Source organism: Piliocolobus tephrosceles, chromosome 11, assembly GCF_002776525.5.
Source record: "Piliocolobus tephrosceles isolate RC106 chromosome 11, ASM277652v3, whole genome shotgun sequence".
In the NCBI taxonomy this organism is placed as follows: domain Eukaryota; kingdom Metazoa; phylum Chordata; class Mammalia; order Primates; family Cercopithecidae; genus Piliocolobus; species Piliocolobus tephrosceles.
The window spans coordinates 73,466,681-73,487,168 of NC_045444.1; the positions used below are offsets into that span (position 1 = coordinate 73,466,681).

Below are 20,488 nucleotides of genomic sequence, written 5' to 3' on the forward strand. Positions count from 1 at the left end.
TCATTTTCTAGCACTTTAAAAATGCATTTTAAAATGAAGAAAATTTCTTCTAGAAATTAAGTGTGCTATTCTACCCTATTTATTGAGCATCTACTTTTACCTAGTTTGGTACGGTGAAGGAAGTGAGATATAAGTTAAGATTTCTGACCTTGATAAAAGTATTTATCAAGTTGGAAAACAGTATTCTACTGCTTTTGAGGCTTACTTCATTGATTTCAAACACTCTCCGTAGAACTCATTCACGAGGTTCTAGCAAGGGATGATTTTATCAACATTTAAAACAGGAAGTTAATGTCTTCCTCACTCCTACCTCTGTCATTCATCGAACTTGGGCAAATTCCATGCCTTCCCAGGTGTTTCCTACTCATCAAACAAAGCATTAGGGTAAAAGGATTAAGTCTTGGGTAAGAGTTCAAAATTTATATGAAAAGAAAAAAAAAGATTGTTATATAGAAACAGTTTTTAATCCAAGTAACGTAAAGCCAAAATATCCTTAAAACCAAATCTCTCCTGACACTGTTTTGTTTTTGTTTTTGTTTTCCCTGTGGCTCAGGAAGACTTTGTGTATGTCTCCTCTTACCTAATAGCTCAGGGGAAAAAGTGTGCCATTTGGTTAGATAATTTTTCTCTCATTACATGAGAATTCAGTAAAAAGATATCTAGACCAAAAAAAGAAGTAAATAAAAGAAAAAAAAATCACTTATCTTGCTCTCACCTCTTCATATACTGCCTCTTTTCAGAGTTATTCTTACTTTTGAAAGGCCGTTCGAGAAAAGTCTAGTTCTTTCATCTCCATTGCAAAAAGCCCAAATTAGAAAAGCAAGCACACTTCTTCATTAGTCCCCTTTCCAGATGTCTCAGAATGGAATCTGGTAAGTTCATGTACCCTAAGCTAAACTCATCACCATCATCATTGGAACAGGCTTAATGCTCATAGGACTAGAAATTAACATTTTCTGAATTTTGACTACATTGAGTTTTTATCTTCTTTGCATTTAAGAGAAAGTCACTAAGCCAAGACTTTTAAATATACAGAGTAATCGAAATTATAAGACACATTAAAAAATGATTCAACAATGCCTAAACTCAACAAAGTAATTCAAAAAAAGAAAATTATTACATTTAAGCCATTAAATTCCTATGGATGACCTGGTATAGAAATTGCCAAGTTTTAAAAGTCATTAAAAACTCTCATGAAAACTTCTAGAAAGTATTTTATTTTTGAAGAGATGCCTAAAGTTAATTATAACTATTAAAATTCACATTAAAATTCATATATAAGGAAGCATATGCTGTTAATATAGTCTCACTGGTTAATGACACAGTTTTTCTTTATCCAGAGAGATACTGAAATTTTTAAAGTAGCATCCAACTGATATTTAATAATTCACATAATGAAGGGATGATGTCTAATGCCAGTTACAAATAGAAACAGTAGTTGTAGTGGTTATAAATATGAGTTTGACTTCTTGTTTTTAAAATTCAACTCAGTCACACACTAGCAAATTAAACAACTTCTTTAAGAATAGTTTTCTTGTCTGCAAAATAACTCCTAAACAAGAAGCTATTGCAAAAATAAAATTAGATAATATAAACTTCTTAGACCTCACTAAATATTACTTATTATTATACCACATTAAAATTTTTGTAAATATAAGTCAGTGTATTATACATATTTTCATTTATTTGCTATAATTTCAATAGCACTGTATGTGGAAAACTAACACTATATTTCGAGGTGGTGGTCACATGCATCTTGAGTTTTTTTATCTTCTGCAGAAATAATATGGTTATTTCCTTATTCTGTCATTTAAGTAGTTATGAAAATATCAAAAAAGGGAATTATAAGTATATTCCCAAATAAGATGTCAATCTAGTTAATATGACTACACAATTACTAACACTGAGCCTATATATAACCCAAAGCTCTAGCAAATTTTTTATAACACTGTAATCACATATTGACTTCTTAAAGAATATAATGCTAAGCCAATTAAAAATAAGACATAGAACCTCCCAAATTTTACTTTAATTTTTTCTTTTTTATTTGTATAAATTTAAGGGGTATGAGTGCACTTGTATTGCATGAATATATTGTGTAGTTGTGAAGTCTGGGCTTTTAGTGTAACCATCACCTGAATAATATACATTGTACCCATTAAATAATTTCATATCCCTCACCCCCGCTACAACCCTCCCACCCTTCTAAACCACCAATGTTTATTATTCCACACTCTGTGTCTTTGTGTATACATTGTTTAGCTCCCGCTTATAAGTCAGAACATGCAGTATTTGACTTTTTGAGTTGTTTCACTTATTTTAAATTGGCTATAATAGACTTTCCTAACACTGTACTGGAACAACAAAAGAAAACATTGACTCTATGCTTACTTGCTTATTTAATGAACATTCCAGATTGAACAGTTGAATAACTATTAAAGAGAGATAATTTTGTGATTAAGTTTGGGACTTCACTTTACACTGTAAAGTACTTACTCGTGGGACTAATTTTCCCATTGTGGGCATAATTAGCCATTTTCCGGTGATTTTGGTCACCCTCTTTTTATTTGAAAGAGGCAAGCAGCCAAATCTCAGGCCAATTAGTTAAAGGTGGAAGGGAGCCTGAAAAAAATGCTTTGTACTTGATGGAACACTGTCCCTCCAGGAGATCTAACATGGAAAGAATTAATTGCTCAAAGAGCACTAAAACAAAACACATCTTTCCAGCTCTTTGGAATAAGAGCTGTATACCTATTTTCCGTCCACAAAGTCAGGAGTCAAATGCTATGTGAAATCATATTTTGTTTTGTTTTTCCCTCCAACAATAAAATCAGAAAATATACAATTCTGCTATAATTTTAAGTTACATACCAGTCCATAAGCAAAGTTATGATATTCTTGTTACATTGAGTTTTGCAATCATTCTCAAAATAAAATTTATATGGCACCTACTAGCACATGCCAACTTTTAGGAGGTAGAGGAACTCTGCTGATACTGTCTGTTTAGCACATCTTCTTTATTTCCCTTAATAAAATGAACCTTTTTCCCTATAGAGAATCCATTCTCTCTGGTTCAAGTGAGACCTCTTGATCACTGAAGTAGGAACTGATTGAAATCTGGTCAGACTAGCACAATCCCCTGGTTAAATTTAGCTTAGTCATGGACATGTGTGGTCCAAGCAACACCACTGGAATTCTCCCTGAGACATTTGTATTGTTGTTATTAGGGAAGCTTTTTCTTTCTGCTGGGGTTGCAAAGCAAGTAGGGTATGAATATCAGACTATTCTCATGCATCTTCCTATCATACAGAGAAAATGTTAAAAAATGCGGTCAAGTGAAGGCAATCAGCTGAGAGCTGAGGATTAGTGGAGAATCCAATAACATTAGAGCCCTTTAATTTGGCCATATTTGAAGGCAGATACAATTCTAGAAATGCTCACAAATTGCCATTAAATTACATTGTGTGCCTAACTGATTTATTTGGAGCAGTGTAGTGGAATAATCACTATGTGTGGAATAAGAAGGCTCCATTTTTGCATTCTGACTGTGATTGAATGCCCTGAATATTCTTAAGTTAGTCACTTTGCTGGGTCTTCATTTCCTGACCTGTAAAATGAGATGACTTCAAGCACCTTTTCATTTTGTAATCTAGATATTTACAGATTGTTTTCTTTTTCACAAAAGAAGAACATCATTGTTTATACCTGAAGCATACTCCATGCCCAGCCAATAGGAGTTCAAATCTGACTTTTTTATCCAAATACATCTATGGAGTGATTTTTTTTCTAAATATGAAATAGTCTTAGCCGTATATGCTCTTGGATAATCCACAACTAATATTACCTATGGTGAGATACTCATATCCAGCTCAAAAAGTAAATGCAACTCTTAGATGAAAACATATGAGTAAATGTTTGTCACCTCTGGTTAGGCACTGGCTTTATAGATATGACATTGAAAGCAAAAGTGACAAAAATCAGGTAAATTAGATGACATCTAAATTTTAAACTTTGTGTTTAAACTATCAAGAAAACGAAGAGACAACACACAGAATGGGAGAAAAAAATTGCAAATCACATATTTGAAAGCAACTTATATCTAGAATATAGAAATAAAGCTTTTGGCTCAATAATAAAAAGAAAAACAACCCAATTAAAAAATGGGCAGAGAAGATATTGAGTCAACGTAAGTGTCCATCAACAGATGAATGGATAAAGAGAATGTGATATAGACACAAAACAGAATACTATTCAGCCATAAAAAGAATGAAATCTTGTGGCATCATGGATGAGCTGGAAGGACATTATGTTATGTGAAATAAGCCCAGAAAAGAAAGATGAATACTGTATATTCTCACTCATATGCAGAAGCTAAAAAAGTTGATCTCATAGAAGTAGGGTAGAATGGTTATTACTGGAGTCTGGAGTGGGTAACAGGGAGAGAGTGTTATGGAGAGGATGGTAAAAGAATTCAAAATTACAGCTAGATAGGAGGAATAAGTTCTGGTGTTCTACAGACTGTAGAGTAAATACAGTTTAAAAAATTTATATTTTCAAATAGCTAGAAGGAAAGATTTTAAATGCCTTGAACATGAAAAACAATATAAGTTTGAGGTAATTGATATGCTAACGACTCTAACTTGATCACTACACATTGTATTATTGAAATATCACCCCATAAATAGGTACAATTACTATGTGTCAGTTTTTTTTTTTTTTAAATGATGGGTAGAGGATCTAACAAATACTCAGTAAGCTCATGAAGTTATTATGTGTCAATTTTTTTAAAAGATTGATGGGCAAAGGATCTAACAAATACTCTATCAGCTCCTGAAAAGATGTTCAATATTCTTAGTCATTAGGAAAGTGCAATTCCAAACCATAATAAAATACCACTTCATACCCACTAGGGTAGCTATAATAAAAAAGGCAGACAATAACAAGTGTAAGAAAGAATATGGGAAATTATAACCATCATATGTTGCTCATAGGGATGTAAAATAGTGTAAACCATTGATAAACACCTTAGTAGTTTTTCTAAATGTTAAACATAGAGTTACTATATGACCCAGCAATTCCACTTTTAGGTGTAAACTCAAGAGAAATAAAGACAGATATCCAAACAAACGCTTGCACATGAATATTCTTAGCATCTTTTATAATAATTAAAAGTAGAAATAACTCAAACATTCATCAGTTTGTGAATGGATAAACAAAATATGATATATTCCCTACGATGGAATATTATTTGGCAATAAAAAGAAAGGAGTACTTAATGCATGCTATCTGCAGCATGAATAAACCTTGTAAACATTATGCGAAGTGAAAAAAGACAGTAAAAAAAAGAAACATATTGTATGATTCCCATTTATATGAAATATCCAGAATAGGCAAATCTGTAAAGATAGAGGATGTATTGGGGTTACCTAGGACTCAGGGAGCATGGCAATGGAGAGTGATTGCTAATGGGTACAGGGATTTTTTTCAGAGTAATGAATGTGTTCTAAAATGATGGTACTATCTTGAGAATAAATAAAAACCACCGAATTGTATTCTTTTTTCCTTTATAGTTTAGGCTCAGAGAGTATATGTGCAGGCTTGTTACATGGGTGTATTGTGCAATGCTTAGGATTGGGCTTCTAATGATCCTATTGCCCAAGTAGTGAACGTAGTGAATTGTACACTTTAAGTGAGTGTACTCATAAAGTGTATGGGTATGTGATTTATAGCTTAGTAAAGCTGTTTTTTAAAAAAGTAAGTGCCAAAAGGGCATGTGTATCTAAGGAAAGACTTAACACTGATCATTTAGTCTTCTCTCTTACCTCTCCTGCCTTCTTTAGTTAAGAGAGAGATGATATTCACATTGTAAAACAAAACACATTGAGCAAAGAACCTGCCTAGCTAACACAGCATATCATGCATGTAAATTCTGAATTGCTCCTTCAGTTGAATACATTATTTCATGTTCAACAACAAATTGATTCTATTTTATATATATAGAACTGCTTTGATTTGAAACACATACATTTTTCTTGAAATTTATTTTCAACAACCAATGTTTCATTCATGCACAAAATATTGTCTTTCCTTTGATAAGTAAATTTTAGTTTATAAAAATGACTATTGTACATAGTTGAGAGAAAAGATCTATATACATACTTAGAAAATTTCCCTTAATTTTAGATAGGATCCATAATTGTTTATCTTTTTCTCCTGTCAGTGATTTCACTTTACAGATTTTAATTTCTTATATGAGTGGAGCACTGACAATTTACGTACAAAAATGTAGATATTTTATTATATTTGTGATTTGTGACATTTTAACTGTGTTATTACAAATAGAAACATAAAAAATACAAGAGAAATATTAGCAAGAAAAAATGTTGAACTTCGGTTTATTCTTGGAACTTAACCTAGGTTAGAAATTTTGCATCCTAACTATACTTCTTCTATGGAGCTATTACATGGTGAAAGAAAACTAAACATGGAAAAAAGAAATCAAGTAAAGAAGGAAGAAAGAAAGGAAGAGGGGAGGGAAGGAAGGAAGGAAGGAAGGAGGGAAGGAAGGAAGGAAGGAAGGAAGGAAGGAAGGAAGGAAGGAAGGAAGGAAGGAGGAAGAAGAAAAATCAATATATGTGTCTCAGATAAATGCACACTTTAAAAAATTGTTATTTTTATTAAAAGCAAATAAAATGTTGATATACTACAATTTGTTTCTCTAGTGTGTCTCAATTTCTTACAAATATTAGATATAACTCCATCTTAGTACCTTTTACTATATTAATATATTCATTCATTCAAACATTTATTTAGAACCTCATATTCTCCAAAAGTTCTATTAAGTTTTAGGGATCCAGAAATGCTAAACTTTCTGTTTTCAGAGACAATTAAAACTTTGTAGGGGAGAATGATATGTACAAATATGAGTAATAAAGTATTATGGGTACCCAATAAAATTTTATGTGTCTAGTTGATCAGCTGAAATGATGCATTTTACATGGAGGAAGTATGTGTGTGAGTGTGTGTGTGTGTGTGTGTGCGCGTGTGTGAGAGACGGAGAGAGAGACATCTACGTAGGGAATGTGTAGAGTGTGGACATACCACGTGCTTGAGAGATACAGGATACATGAGAAATGAGGGATAAGGCTTTCCAATAAGACAGAAAAGCAAATTAATGGTACTTTCTGTTGTATTGAGGAGTTTTGATTTAATGCTCTAGGATAGATAGTTTCGTTTGGAATATCTACTCTGATTTACTGGTAGTGGCAGCCAGAACTGCTACACTGAGAAATGTCAAAATTAGTCTAGTCCAGTGAATCAGAGTCTCCTGATTCATTAACGATGTCTGCCATGGCAGCCTCCTGAGAACGAATGGCATGTATTCCATATATTTACTAATGCTGTTGTATAAAATGAATAACAATTGTAGGAAAATTACGCAGTAGAGCCATATGACAAGATTTTCATTTTAGAAATATGAAATATGATGGTATTTGGAGGTGGGACTTTTGGGAGGCAATTGGGTTTAGACGAAGCGATGGGATTAACACCCTTATAAAGAGAGAAAGGAAGAGATAGGTAATCTCTCTGCCGGCAGGCATGCACCAAGGAGAGACGATGTGAAGATACAACCCGGAAGAGGGCCCTCACCAAGAATTCAACCATGCTGGCACCCGGATTTCAGACTTCCAGGCTCCAGAAATGTAAGAAATAAATGTTTGTTGTTTTACCCACCAAATCTATGGCAATTTGTTACAGAAGCCTTAAACTGATATGATGCAGAAAAATATTTAAAAATCAGAGTTATTTTAAAAGGTTCATGTATAAGGATGTGAGAGCTTAGCAAGTGCAAGTAATGTAGATGGATTCCTGAAATTCAGTTGTGGGTATCTGAGTGGGTTCCGATCACTACTATAGGGAATACCATAGAATAAAAGGGATGGTAGGGAAATATATGAGTGCAGTTCACACATCTTGAAGAAAAAAATTGTCCAGGAGGGTTTTTCTTTACAGTTCTGCGGATCAGCAAAGGAAGGCCTTGAAATAGAAGTTTCACACCCATCGTCATAGGACACATTTGTAAGAAAGGTGACATTTTGTTTGGAAAGGCAGTGTATGCTAAAACATGTGTATTGCAATTGAATTATAACATATTTCAAAACATTCGTGTTTAAGGAATTCAGAGTGAGTAACAAAGGTGAACTGGATAAAGGGTAGAGTTAGCTGGGGACAAGGAACTAAAAATACAAAGGCATGGGTACAGAAGTCAGCGCAGCTGTATAACTAGAGGTAAAAGGACAGGCCTGTGAGAAGCTTGAGGTCTTTGGGGAAATTAATGAGTGGAAACCTGGAAATGTGACTTCAGACATTTGCTAGACAAAGTACCATGAAGCACTCTATGAACTGCTGTAATTTTACACATACCAAACACAGCTTATTTTTAATCATTTACTCCTGTGACTAAGTCTGGGTTATAATTTAAAAATAGATCTTCCAGTGCAAAAGAAGTTGCACAGGAAGGAGCTCCTTGCTGAATTAAGCTGTGCTTAAGTGAGAACTGCCGCTTAAGAACAACACGTTCTCTGTGAAAAAAGATGGCAAATCCATTTCAGTGAGCCTAACCTTTACCAAGTGCTATTATCAACTCAATTGTATGTTTTTTCCTGTTTCACAAACATGTTCCCAAAAGACTTTTAAAATAGCTTTCTTTCCTGCTAAATTGTTGTGCCAAGCACTTTTTCTGATTTGCAGCCTTAACTGGACCAGGATGTGTTTTAAAAAAAAAAAAAAAAAAAAAAAAAAAAGCTCTGTCACGCTTGACAGAGTTTAATAGACCTTAACAACAACAGTGAAACATTTTCCTAACGTGACTGTCCCTCCCTCACCGAATCTTAAGACAGTGCATTTTTATCAAAATATGAAATACACTGAAGAACCTAAGGAAGCAATAGTATCTTTAAAAGTTACTCTATTAAATCAAAACATCTAGTGAAAAATCTGTCCACCAAAGTAAGATTTTGTTTTCCTAACAAAGAGAAAAATGTCACTACAGAAAATAAAGTTTTTTATAAAAGTTAAAATCATCTTAAAAAGTAATCATATGAAATGGTTCCCTAGGTATCTCATAAACACTTTTTTTTTTTTTTTTTGGTAGAAAACACATAACCATAACATCCTGAGGTCTACCTTGGTTATTTCAAAATGAATCCCATGCATTGCTGGAGTATTTTTCTCAAACTGCAACTTGGCTTGTAGTTTACCATGCGTGTCTGTCTTTGCAGTGAGGAGTTTCCTCACTTAATTCCTTCTGAGGTGCAGTAACAATGGCAATCTCAAAAGAAAAAAAACATGACGAAAGTAGGTAAAAAAGAAACACCATCTGATGGACACTGGTGGAGGCTATGGCTAGAAACTCACGTGAATGAGGCTTTCTGGAGCAGGAGTCAGTATGGGTGTCTGAATAGTATGCTGCTTTAGACAGCAGATAACAACAATGAAAAATAATAGCAGTAGGGACTTGTACCAGAGGGAAAAAAAGAGCAGTAGAAAGACAGACACAAGGCAGGGAGCACAGGTTTCACACGGAGCGACTCCGGGTTTGGATACTAGGGTTTGGATACCAGCTGTGGAACTGCAGTGTTTACTAACTGGAAAGTAGGTAGAAACCTAACCTGTAAGCTTTACCTTCTGCAGCTGTTAAGATGGGGTAATACATGTCTCATAAGTATATTGTGGGGGTTAAATGTAATAACCCACACAATTCTGTGTCACAAGGACTAGGAAGCAATAACTGCTAAGTAAGTGGTGGTCTCCCCCGTGTAGCAGAAATGGAGTGTCTTGGTTTGCTTTAATTGGCCTCAGTTAGAAGACTTATAATTTTGAGTAAAATTGTATGTGAACATTTAACAATGCCAATTTTCCCAGCTTTCTGTAAAGGAGGCTTTGTGAGCTCATGAACGCATGGTAGGATTTTAACATATTTTAGCATGAATAAGGATGGGCACTATTTCCAAAATCACTTGTTTTCTCACCAATACTAATTGTCTCTGTATACATAACACTCTGCTCTGTTACAGAGTATCTTTTAAATATATATTAACCCTCCCTTTTAAGAGTGGTAATAAACACCAGTGTTAAAGTCTCTCATCTTTTCTCATCATCCAGAGGACAGTATTGTTAAGGAGGTGAAGACATTTATGTCTTGTCACAAACACAGACTCTAAAGTGACTTGCATATTTGCATTATAACTCTTGATTTGTATTTGTTTAATCAATTCCTAGAGGAAGAGGAAAACCAGTTAAACTAAAGGTGTGGGATTCATTACCTGGAATTAGCACTAGGTTATTAGTTGGAGATAAATTTGTGCAAGGAGATAAAATGCAAATGGCTGAAACAGAAAGAAAGAAAAGTTTGCAGCCAACAATTAAGCTCAGCAGAAAGTTTAGTAGTTTGGAGGAATGGCTGCTGTGTTCCTGAGATACTTAGCATGCAATAACTAGGGAAATCACTTCAGAAATTTTGTCCTTATGAAGTACTTCCATTGGACTATTTCAGTCCTGTGTGTGTATACATGTGTTGTCTGTATGTAGAGGTGTGTGTGTGTGTGTCTGTGTGTGTGTGTGCATTTACATGTGCATGTGTTTTAACCATTTGGGACAAGTCAATGTTGTGTCTGCTAGTATATAAAATAGTACCAATATGGGGCTCTGAAGCAGCTGGGCTTTATCACCTTACTCAGAATGACTTGTCAAAACTTGACACCAGACCACCCAACCGCCATTCCCAACCAAGACAAAACAAAACAAAACCAACCAACTAAACAGAAACACAAACCTGATATGTGGTATGTGAAAAACATCAGTCCATCATCTAAAATTATTGTTTAAGCTCAAGAGCAACTCAAATAATGTATTGGCCTCTAATATTGCATATATTTTGTTTTAACTCTCTTTTATAAAAATTATTTGTAGGCAAACATGTTCTTTGAAAAAATGGAAGTAAATGTACTAGTGTAAATGTACAGAATATTCAACACACATTTCAAACTTAAGTTTCTACAAAAAATCGTCATCATAAAACATATCTTAGGTGAATTCTATCTCTACAAGATGTAGAGCACCAGTTGGTGAGAAAAAGGGAAAGGCAAATACATAAAGAAAATAAAAGAAAAGGAAGTATTGAGAAATCTAGCTGTATATTTATTTATTTTTTATCTATGGTCTTTGTAACTAACCATTCCTGGTAATGCTGTGGTTGGCACTCAAAATAAAGATCCAATAATTGTTTGAAAAAACGATGTGGTTTGGTCACTTTTTGCTGTGTACATATGAGAAAGAGAAAAAGAGACAGAGAAAGAAGAAGAAGACAGAAGGACAGTCTTACTTGGTTTATTTCCTACTAGAATAGGAGTGATGGAATCAACATTATTAAATACACACAAATTAACGATCTGAAAAATCATTTAGATGTATGAAGAGCAGAATTTTGGAAAAAATAGAACTATTTTGTACAGTAATGCTAGTAGTGTTTGTGAAGTCTACTATCTATCTTTTTAGGCCTAAACTATCATTCCCAAGAAACCTTATTTGAAGTCATAACTTCTTTAGTTTCCCTCCACCTTATGCCTACAGCACAAATAGGCCGAATACACCTTTTGTACGAGCCTTCTAACAGCACATTATCACACTAGATAAAGTTAGGTCTGTTGTTGTTTTATTTTCTTTTTTATCTTCCCCGCTAAAGGTAAAAGCTATTTGAGGGCATTGCTTTTTTAATCATTGGGATTCCCCAAGGGATTGTCTAGTATTCATTTATCTTCATTAAGTTTTTTAATGAATAAATAAATGAAATAATTATCCATTACAAAAATGCATCCATAGTGATGATAATTAACATTGTTTTAATACTTTATGAAGTCTGATCACAGTAAAACCCACCTATATTTAGGGAGAATAAAGACTGGTTAAGATAATTTGTTTTGTCCATTTGTAAAGTAAATAAGGAAAAGCACTTGAACTACTCAAAGGAAGTGTTTTCTCCCACTTTTGAAAAAAACAAGCAAAAAATTAGTAGGCAATAATAATATTGTGGTAGTTAAAATGGGAACATTGTAAACAATTTCAAATAAATTATTGCTTTTAATTCAGAAATAATGCATATTCAAAATTTTAGTAGTGTATTTTTGCCTATTAATCTTAGAAATTTGTGCTGACATTGACTTTCATATTATGAGAGAAAGACTTCAATTTTAATAATAAAAGAATGAAAAGTCTTTGGGCATAAGGTAAGGACTGCTGTGCAGTGAAAGCTAAATATACAAAGCATTGATACTAAATCTTTCTTTAGCAACAAGTACATATTTAGGTAACATACTGCATGTAAAAAATTCAAATAGCACTACATTGAATATGAATAAATCCAGGTTCTAATTTTAACTAAACCTCGGGATTACAGAGGAGACTGAATTGAGGCTGGTTCCAGCAGCAACAGGTGTGATTCTAAGACTTCTTCTGCATGGTGCATTAAGCTTTGCTAGTGTTCCCACCTCTATATATTAACTTTGTTTCTGTTACTAAGCAAACTCTACACAGTTTGAGCAAAATCACACCATTTATCTTTTGGAGGCCTCGGATTATTTTTATTTAATTTGTAAAATAAGTTACTAGACTAGATTCTCAAGGTCCTTTTTGTTCTTTAATTCTATCATTCTGAGGGAAAAAATGTCATTATTATTACATCCAGGACATATATATTAATGCAAATACATTAAGTATTGAAAGCCAAAGTTAAAATATAGAAAATCTTTTCTGGTAATTTACTTCAAATATACATGAAACAAAACATTACAGTTTGCAACACAGCGCTATTTTCATGTTTATTTATATATTTATGAAACGTTTTTGGATTTTGTTTTCAGCTAGGGTGATGGAAGATGGCATATCATGAATAGGATGTCAGTCAGATGTCATTTTTTAGCCAAGATTCACATATATACTTTGAGTTTAGGCACTATTATATTATGAAAAATGAAAGGTTATGTTTTCAGTCTCTTCCAGGCTTGGCAGCTAATAATTACAACTCCTCTTAATGCAAAGTGAATTTTAAATAAAATCAGTATGACATGCTGCTGCCTACACTAAGAAGTGAGTGATGGGTTTAAAATGTGGCCATGCATTTATACTTTTTAAATATAAAGTTATTTTTATAATTAAGAATGGAGTAGGGTTGCCTACTATTGAGAAATTCAGAAACCTTCTTAGACAAAAATTTGCAAATTAACTTTCTTAGGCAAATTAACTTTCTAATTACATGACTTTCCCATACTCACATCCTAATAAAACCTGGTAGACAAAAGAGTCCAACCTACAAATAAAATATGTACATAAATAAAATATTTGTTATGTTGCTGTCCCAATTTAGATATGATGCTTTCCTTTCCTCCTGTTAGATGACAGGTAATGATATCCAATATGAAATTTTCATTATAGTAATGCCTAACATTTTTGAGTGTTGTGTGCCAGAAAATGTTCTGAGTTCTCCTCATTCCAATGTTTCAAGTAACAGTCACATATAGGATATAAAATGAAATATAATATTATTATCCACATTTTATTTATGTAGATATTGAGGTTAGAGGAGTAATATAATTTGCCCAAGTTACATAGATGCAGAGAAAGCCTCAGTTTACATCATAGCTTAACACAATACAGCCTCAATCAATGTCCAGCTCCATAATTAGAAGCAAATTTCCAGTCTTTGCAAATGCCAAATAACTCTCACTTCCCTTAAGATGTAAATGTGACCTAAGCAATTCTGGATTTCCCTCTCTGGTATTTTACATCTACTGAAATACAAATCACAGTTTTTTGTGTGTCAGTCCTTGTGCTGTCAACATACAAGTTATAGTTTAAATAAAGAGGATTATGTCAAGGTCAGGCCACTAACAATTACTTTGCAGAGTTTTTCTATCAGAATTGCCAAATGAAAGAATCATTTCTATTTTTTGCAGGGGACTTATCTTCTCCTAGGTTTGTCTTTTTGACACGTAAATTACAATGTCTTTTATTATAATCTTATCTCATTCTCTTGCTTTTCTCATATGTAAGGGAAGACATAATTAAATTAACTGGTAAAATATATAACAGTTATAGGTAGAGCAACAGTCAGGTAAAAAGAGTGATTCACTTACAAAGTTTAAAATATAACAACTGATAATTATCACATATAATTACATATGATATTAAATAAAACAATGAATGTTTCAGTCTCGTTGAAATCCTCAGATGTAAGTGCTATGCCCATGTGATGTTCACTCTTTTTTTCCCTGTCTTTTGTCTTTGCCCATGTTACCTCTTCTATCTAGAATTCTCTTTCTCTCCCTCTGTCTCTTTTTCTCCTACTTTTTCTTTAAGGACAAGCTTAGATTTCCCCTCTCCCTGGAACTTCTATTTCGATAACCCTAAGTATTCCAGCTTTCTTTGATAATTCCTTCCCTGAAAATGTAGAGAGACAAATCCTTATATACAAATAAATTGAATGCTTACTATGCTTATTTTGTCTTCCTCACCAAATTGTAGGTTTGCAGAGAACAAAGCATATTTATGATCCATAGCAACTATAATAGTACTAGTTGAGAGAAAACAATCAACAAAACATATTTATGATCCATAGTAACTATAATAGTACTAGTTGAGAGAAAATAATCAATAAAAACTAATTAGTTATTGATATATGTGGAATTAGTCACCAAAGGACAAATATTTTGAGATGTCCTAGACTTTAAAACCTGAAAGCTATTTACAGTATTTAAATATTCCATTTTGTATTAGACTAAGCCTTAGAGCCTTGAGGCTTGAGTCAAGTCTCACTCTTCACACTTGTATCTTCGACCTGCTATTTTTTAAAAAAGTTTTTAAAAAGTGTATCAAACAGAGGCTGCCCTTAGCTGGAATAATTCAGATAATAGTCTATGATTTAAATTCCAGATACAGGCATATATTTTGTGAAGCTCAGCTTAATACAATAAGCATGAGATTTTTCGTGTGAAACCAGAAAGAGTTAGAATTAGAGGGAGACAGTAATCATTTCGCTTAAATATTTAACTTCATAGATGGGGAAAGAAGAGTCAGAGAGATAAGTGAATTTGCGAAGGTTGCCCAAGTCAGATGCCATAGTAAGACTGCTGCTCATGCTCTTGAGTCCCCTTTTCAGTACTCGGTTCCATGTCTACCCTGTGGACCATTTCTCTTGTCTTTGGGCCACTGCAAGAGAAAAATCATGAACATTCCACACAGACTATGAATTTTAAAAGAAATGACACCCACTCAAGCTATCCTGACTAGCGGAAATAGGAAACGTAAGAATGTTTCTGAAAATCAGGAAAGATTTAGAGCAGTATCTCACACAGACTGAAACTCAGTTATAAAACTGGAAGGATACAGGAAGACCTTCTCTCAGTAACTTCACTCTCATTAAACCTGTGCCATTACTGTTCCAGATCCCTGTTCCTCCTCTGCATCTCTGTCCTCAATGTCTCTTGTTAGAAAGGTGCTAATTCTTTCCACTCAGGATGTAATTCTTTACTACACCCCCTACTCCTCTGGCTTAATCCTTCTATCTGTTTCTTCCTGTCCTTGTCGCAATACCTCATGATATTTAATGGCCCTAATTCTGTATCCTTTATCCTATGTTTTGACACCGATTCTACATCTTAGCATTTATCTAGGTATCCCATTTCATGATCCATCACTAAATAATTTTTTTCCTAATTAAAATTTTGAAAGAGATTTAAACTGGCTCAATTCATCCTTGTAACACTAAATTATATCATGGGTCATTTGCTACCTTATAGATTGCTGCTGTTGGATAAGTTATCTGTTTGACTAAACAATGATAGTAATGTGTGAGGCTCTTTCACCTAAAAACTCCTCAGGCGTAGCAGATAATGTTATCAACATAGCACATAAAATCATGAACAAGAATCAATGTAATAGTATTCAGAGTAGTGTCTTATTTATAGTTATATAGAGATATTAAGTTATTACCATTTCTTGATAGAGTTTATCTTAATTTTTTGAAGATTACCTCAACTGTCTTTTTTCTCCATGTGCTTTCAGTACATTTCTTTCAGTATTTCTAGGGAGATCTGAATTCAAGAAGTAAAAAGGGTACTGTTTTTTTTTGTATTGTTTTGTTTTGTTTTGAGACGGAGTCTTGCTCTGTGGCCCAGGCTGGAGTGCAGTGGCCAGATCTCAGCCACTGCAAGCTCCGCCTCCCGGGTTTATGCCATTCTCCTGCCTCAGCCTCCGGAGTAGCTGGGACTACAGGCACCCGCCACCTCGCCCGGCTAGTTTTTTTGTATTTTTTTTTAGTAGAGACGGGGTTTCACCGTGTTAGCCAGGATGGTCTCGATCTCCTGACCTCGTGATCCGCCCGTCTCGGCCTCCCAAAGTGCTGGGATTATAGGCTTGAGCCACCGCGCCCGGCCAAAAGGGTACTGTTTAAAAGAAAGTTTGGTTAGCAAGTTTTCCAACTATTAAAGCTTTCATTAGTAATTGAAGTTGATTTTTATTTCATGCAATTCTTTCTTCTATCGCACACCAGACAAAATAATGAACCTTTTATTATTCTCTTTTATGTAAGTTGGAAGGATAATGCACCAGAAAAAAGTATTTAAATCCCATTAAACCCTGTGGCCCCACGTACTTCCCCCCCCCCCCCCCCCCCCCCGCCCCCCGCTGACACCAGCACACACACGTATGCACTTTGAGCTTCTTGAGACTACCTTAACCATGCTCTCAACCCAAAGTACAAAGGTATGGATTATCAAGACCCACATGCACCTCTGTCTTGAGCCATAGTTCCTCATGATCCCCTGATCCCACCTTCAACTCTTCTTCATCCTTAACATTCTTCCCCCGTGGGCCGTGGAACTGATATTACACCCACCCACCAGCAAACTTTAACTTAGCTCAAACCAGTTTATTCCTTGCAAAGAAATTCTACTTGGTTTAGTCAACACTTTCCTCCACTGTCTAAAACAGTCTTTCAAACCTTCTGTCCTTTCTACAAAACCTCAACACCCACTTCATTTTTCCTTTCTCTCTCAATAGCCAGTGCTTCAAAACAAAACAGAGGTTTACAGCATATAGCTCCCTCACTTGCATATTTCGACACCCATAAGCCTATCAGAATCAGTGTTCTTTTTTTTTTCTTTCTTTTTCAACTTGTGAAGTAGAGCAGGTATCTCTTCACTTCTGTAAAACAGATTGCCATTGCTGACTTGCACCTCATTTCCTCCAATTTGGTAAAAATTTGAATATCTGTGATGTCTTTTAATACATTCAAATTATTCCACTCAAATGGATCCCCCACTAATATTTTAAAATGTTCATGTCACTCTCATTCAAAAACAAAACTCTTCTTTCTACCCTATGGATTCTCCCACATCCACCACTGTACCCCGTTTTCTCACTTTACAAAACCAAAATCTCAAAAGAACTCTTTATTCTTGTTTTCACCCTCACTTCTTAACCCATTTCCCTCTGATTTTTGTTGCTCAGTGCTAAACCACATATTTTCTTGTCAGCTACTGAAAATACAGGTTTGCCAGTGTAATAAGACAAAGACCAGAGTCTTTAACAAGTCATCTAACTCCCTGCTTAGTGTGGTCCCTGCATTTCCACAGCCTCACCTGACACAGCTCTCTCCCTTGCCTTCTGCCCTCCATTCCTTTCCATAGAATGCATTTGCATATGTTTTTCTCATCACTCCAATTCACTCTCCCTGCCCCACTCCAGTCTTTCCCTAGTCGATTAGGACTCAAATTTCAGATATCAAGTGAGTAGAATACCACTTCATCTGGGGAACCATCCTTAATCCTCCAGATTAGGTCATCTTCTTCCTTAATAGGACTATCTCAACTTGTCATTTTAAATTTGTATGAATATTTGATTAATACCTGTCTCCCCTATTATAATTTCACAAGGGCTTGCAACTAATCTTTTATTCACCATTACTTCCCAATACCCAGCCAAATGTTAGGCACATACCAGTAGCTCAGCAAGCATTTGTTGAATGTGTGAATGAAGTTAAACTTTTCTGAGATACAGGATGACATTTAATAATTTCACTGCAGATTATGCTTTGGACAATTGCTGTCTTCAATGGTGTACGCAATCATGGCACTAAACTTATATTTCTATAAAGTCACATATTTTGTACCAAATTTCTTTTGTGTACAGTTATTTGAGCCTAGTATTTTAGAAAGAAAATATCAAGACCTGGTGCGGTGGCTCAAGCCTGTAATCCCAGCACTTTGGGAGGCCGAGACGGGCGGATCACGAGGTCAGGAGATGGAGACCATCCTGACTAACACGGTGAAACCCCGTCTTTACTAAAAAATACAAAAAACTAGCCAGGCGAGGTGGCGGGCCCCTGTAGTCCCAGCTACTCGGGAGGCTGAGGCAGGAGAATGGCGTGAACCTGGGAGGCAGATCTTGCAGTGAACTGAGATCCGGCCACTGCACTCCAGCCTGGGCGACAGAGCGAGGCTCCGTCTCAAAAAAAAAAAAAAAAGAAAGAAAGAAAATATCAGAAAATAAATATTTCATAAATATCTTCTGACAGATGTTTAGATCTTAATAACGTTTCCTTTATTAATCCAGAGAGAAATCCTGACACTCTACTAAGGTTATTCCCTGAATCAAAGCAAATATATTTGAAAGGCTGACCCAGTGGAGAGAGAAGAAAATGACTTGATGTTGTAAACACTTTCCCAGGGAGACCAAGGCTATTATCCTTCATTATTTGGTAAAGGGAGTCAATTAACTGCATTCACATGTAAAAGATTTCTTTACAAAAAGCTCACAAGGACTGTTCCAGTGTTGGAAGAAAGAAAGGGAAGAAGAAGGAAAGACTTCAGACCTCTAACCAAGAGTAGTTGTGAACATTTTATGTGCTCTGAATTAATTTATTCATGCTCTCTTTAAAAGGTAATTGCTACTTATTTTTAGAAAAAAGCAAGTTCTATATTTCTACAAAATATTATACGGTATAATGTGACTATAGAGAGCACAGAGAAAAGGAGAATGGAATAAAAATGATAAAAAACTGCATTTATAATAATTATTTTTCTTGGTGTGGATATTTTTTAACTCTGGTTGGAATATAATTATCTCACTCCACTGTACAGTTATTAAATTACTTAATTTATTTCATTAAAATTTTCCTGGTAGCTTTTCTGAGATGTGAGAATTTATACATAAATTACAAAAAAATTAAAATCCTTTCTTAGTTATCCCAAGAGAAAAAACAAAACCAGCCATAGAAGGGGGTTTTATTATTTACTATTAATTTCTGTACAGAGCAGAGGACTCTAGTACAAGGTTAGAGTAAATACATTTATTTATTTCTGCAACAGGCATTTAGGCTTCTGTATCATCGTAATGTTTTAAAGTAAAGATATGTAGTACATAATATAATTTTATGAACATCATATTTCTATGCATCCTACTGGTAAAACTGAGAGCTTCAGGTGATAGGATAAAAGGGATATAGAATATATGAAAAGTCCACACTAAGTAAATGCTTCGACAAATGCTTCCTAAATGTTAAGACTTTTGCTAAAAGCTATGCTTACATGCCTGCTTTTGAACTTCTCACATGAAAAGGGGTTTTGAAAGAAGCTTAGCAGATAGTGAGTGTAGCCAAGGCAACTCACAAAAATGTGTCTGTGGGCAAGCAGATTTGCCTTCAGGCCATGATTAGCAAACAAAATAAAACAAACAGATTTAAAAGGTGGCATGCTTGAAAAATACCAAACACAAAAGAATCAGAGGAAAAATATACATCTGAAGTGTACTTCATAATATAGAAATGTTATATAAACTTTTGTGGTATCTAACAATGTTTGCAACACGGAATTCTGCCAATGTGTCAGTGGTGGACCTGACCAGCCGTCTGGAAAAACCTGCTATATATGATGACATCAAAAAGGTGGTGAACCAGGCATTGGAGGGCCTCTTCAAGGACATCCTGGGCGACACTGAGCACCAGGCTGTCTCCTCCGACTTCAACAGCAACATCCACTCTTCCACCTTCAATGCTGGGGCTGGCATTGCTCTCAACGACCACTTTGTCAAGCTCATTTCCTGGTATGACAATGAATTTGGCTACACCAACAGGGTGGTGGACCTCATGGCCCACATGGCCTCCAAAAAGTAAGACCCCTGGACCACCAGCCCCAGCAAGAGCACGAGAGGAAGAGAGAGGCCCTCATTGCTGGGGAGTCCCTGCCACACTCAGTCCCCCACCACACTGAGAATCTCCCCTCCTCACAGTTTCCATGAAGACCCCCTGAAGATGGAGGGGCCTAGGGAATCCCACCTCGTCATGTACCATCAATAAAGTCCCTTGTGCTCAGCCAATAATAATAATAATAATAATAATAATAATAATATAGGTATAAAGTATTATTGAAAAATGCTA

At 34.9% G+C, this 20,488-nt stretch overlaps 1 protein-coding gene across 1 annotated transcript in view; it reads right to left on the bottom strand.

Annotated features, from left to right (window-relative positions):
- The window catches only part of CALCRL (calcitonin receptor like receptor), a 104,679-nt gene that overhangs the window by 51,220 nt on the left and 32,971 nt on the right, over positions 1-20,488 (bottom strand). The window lies entirely within an intron of this gene.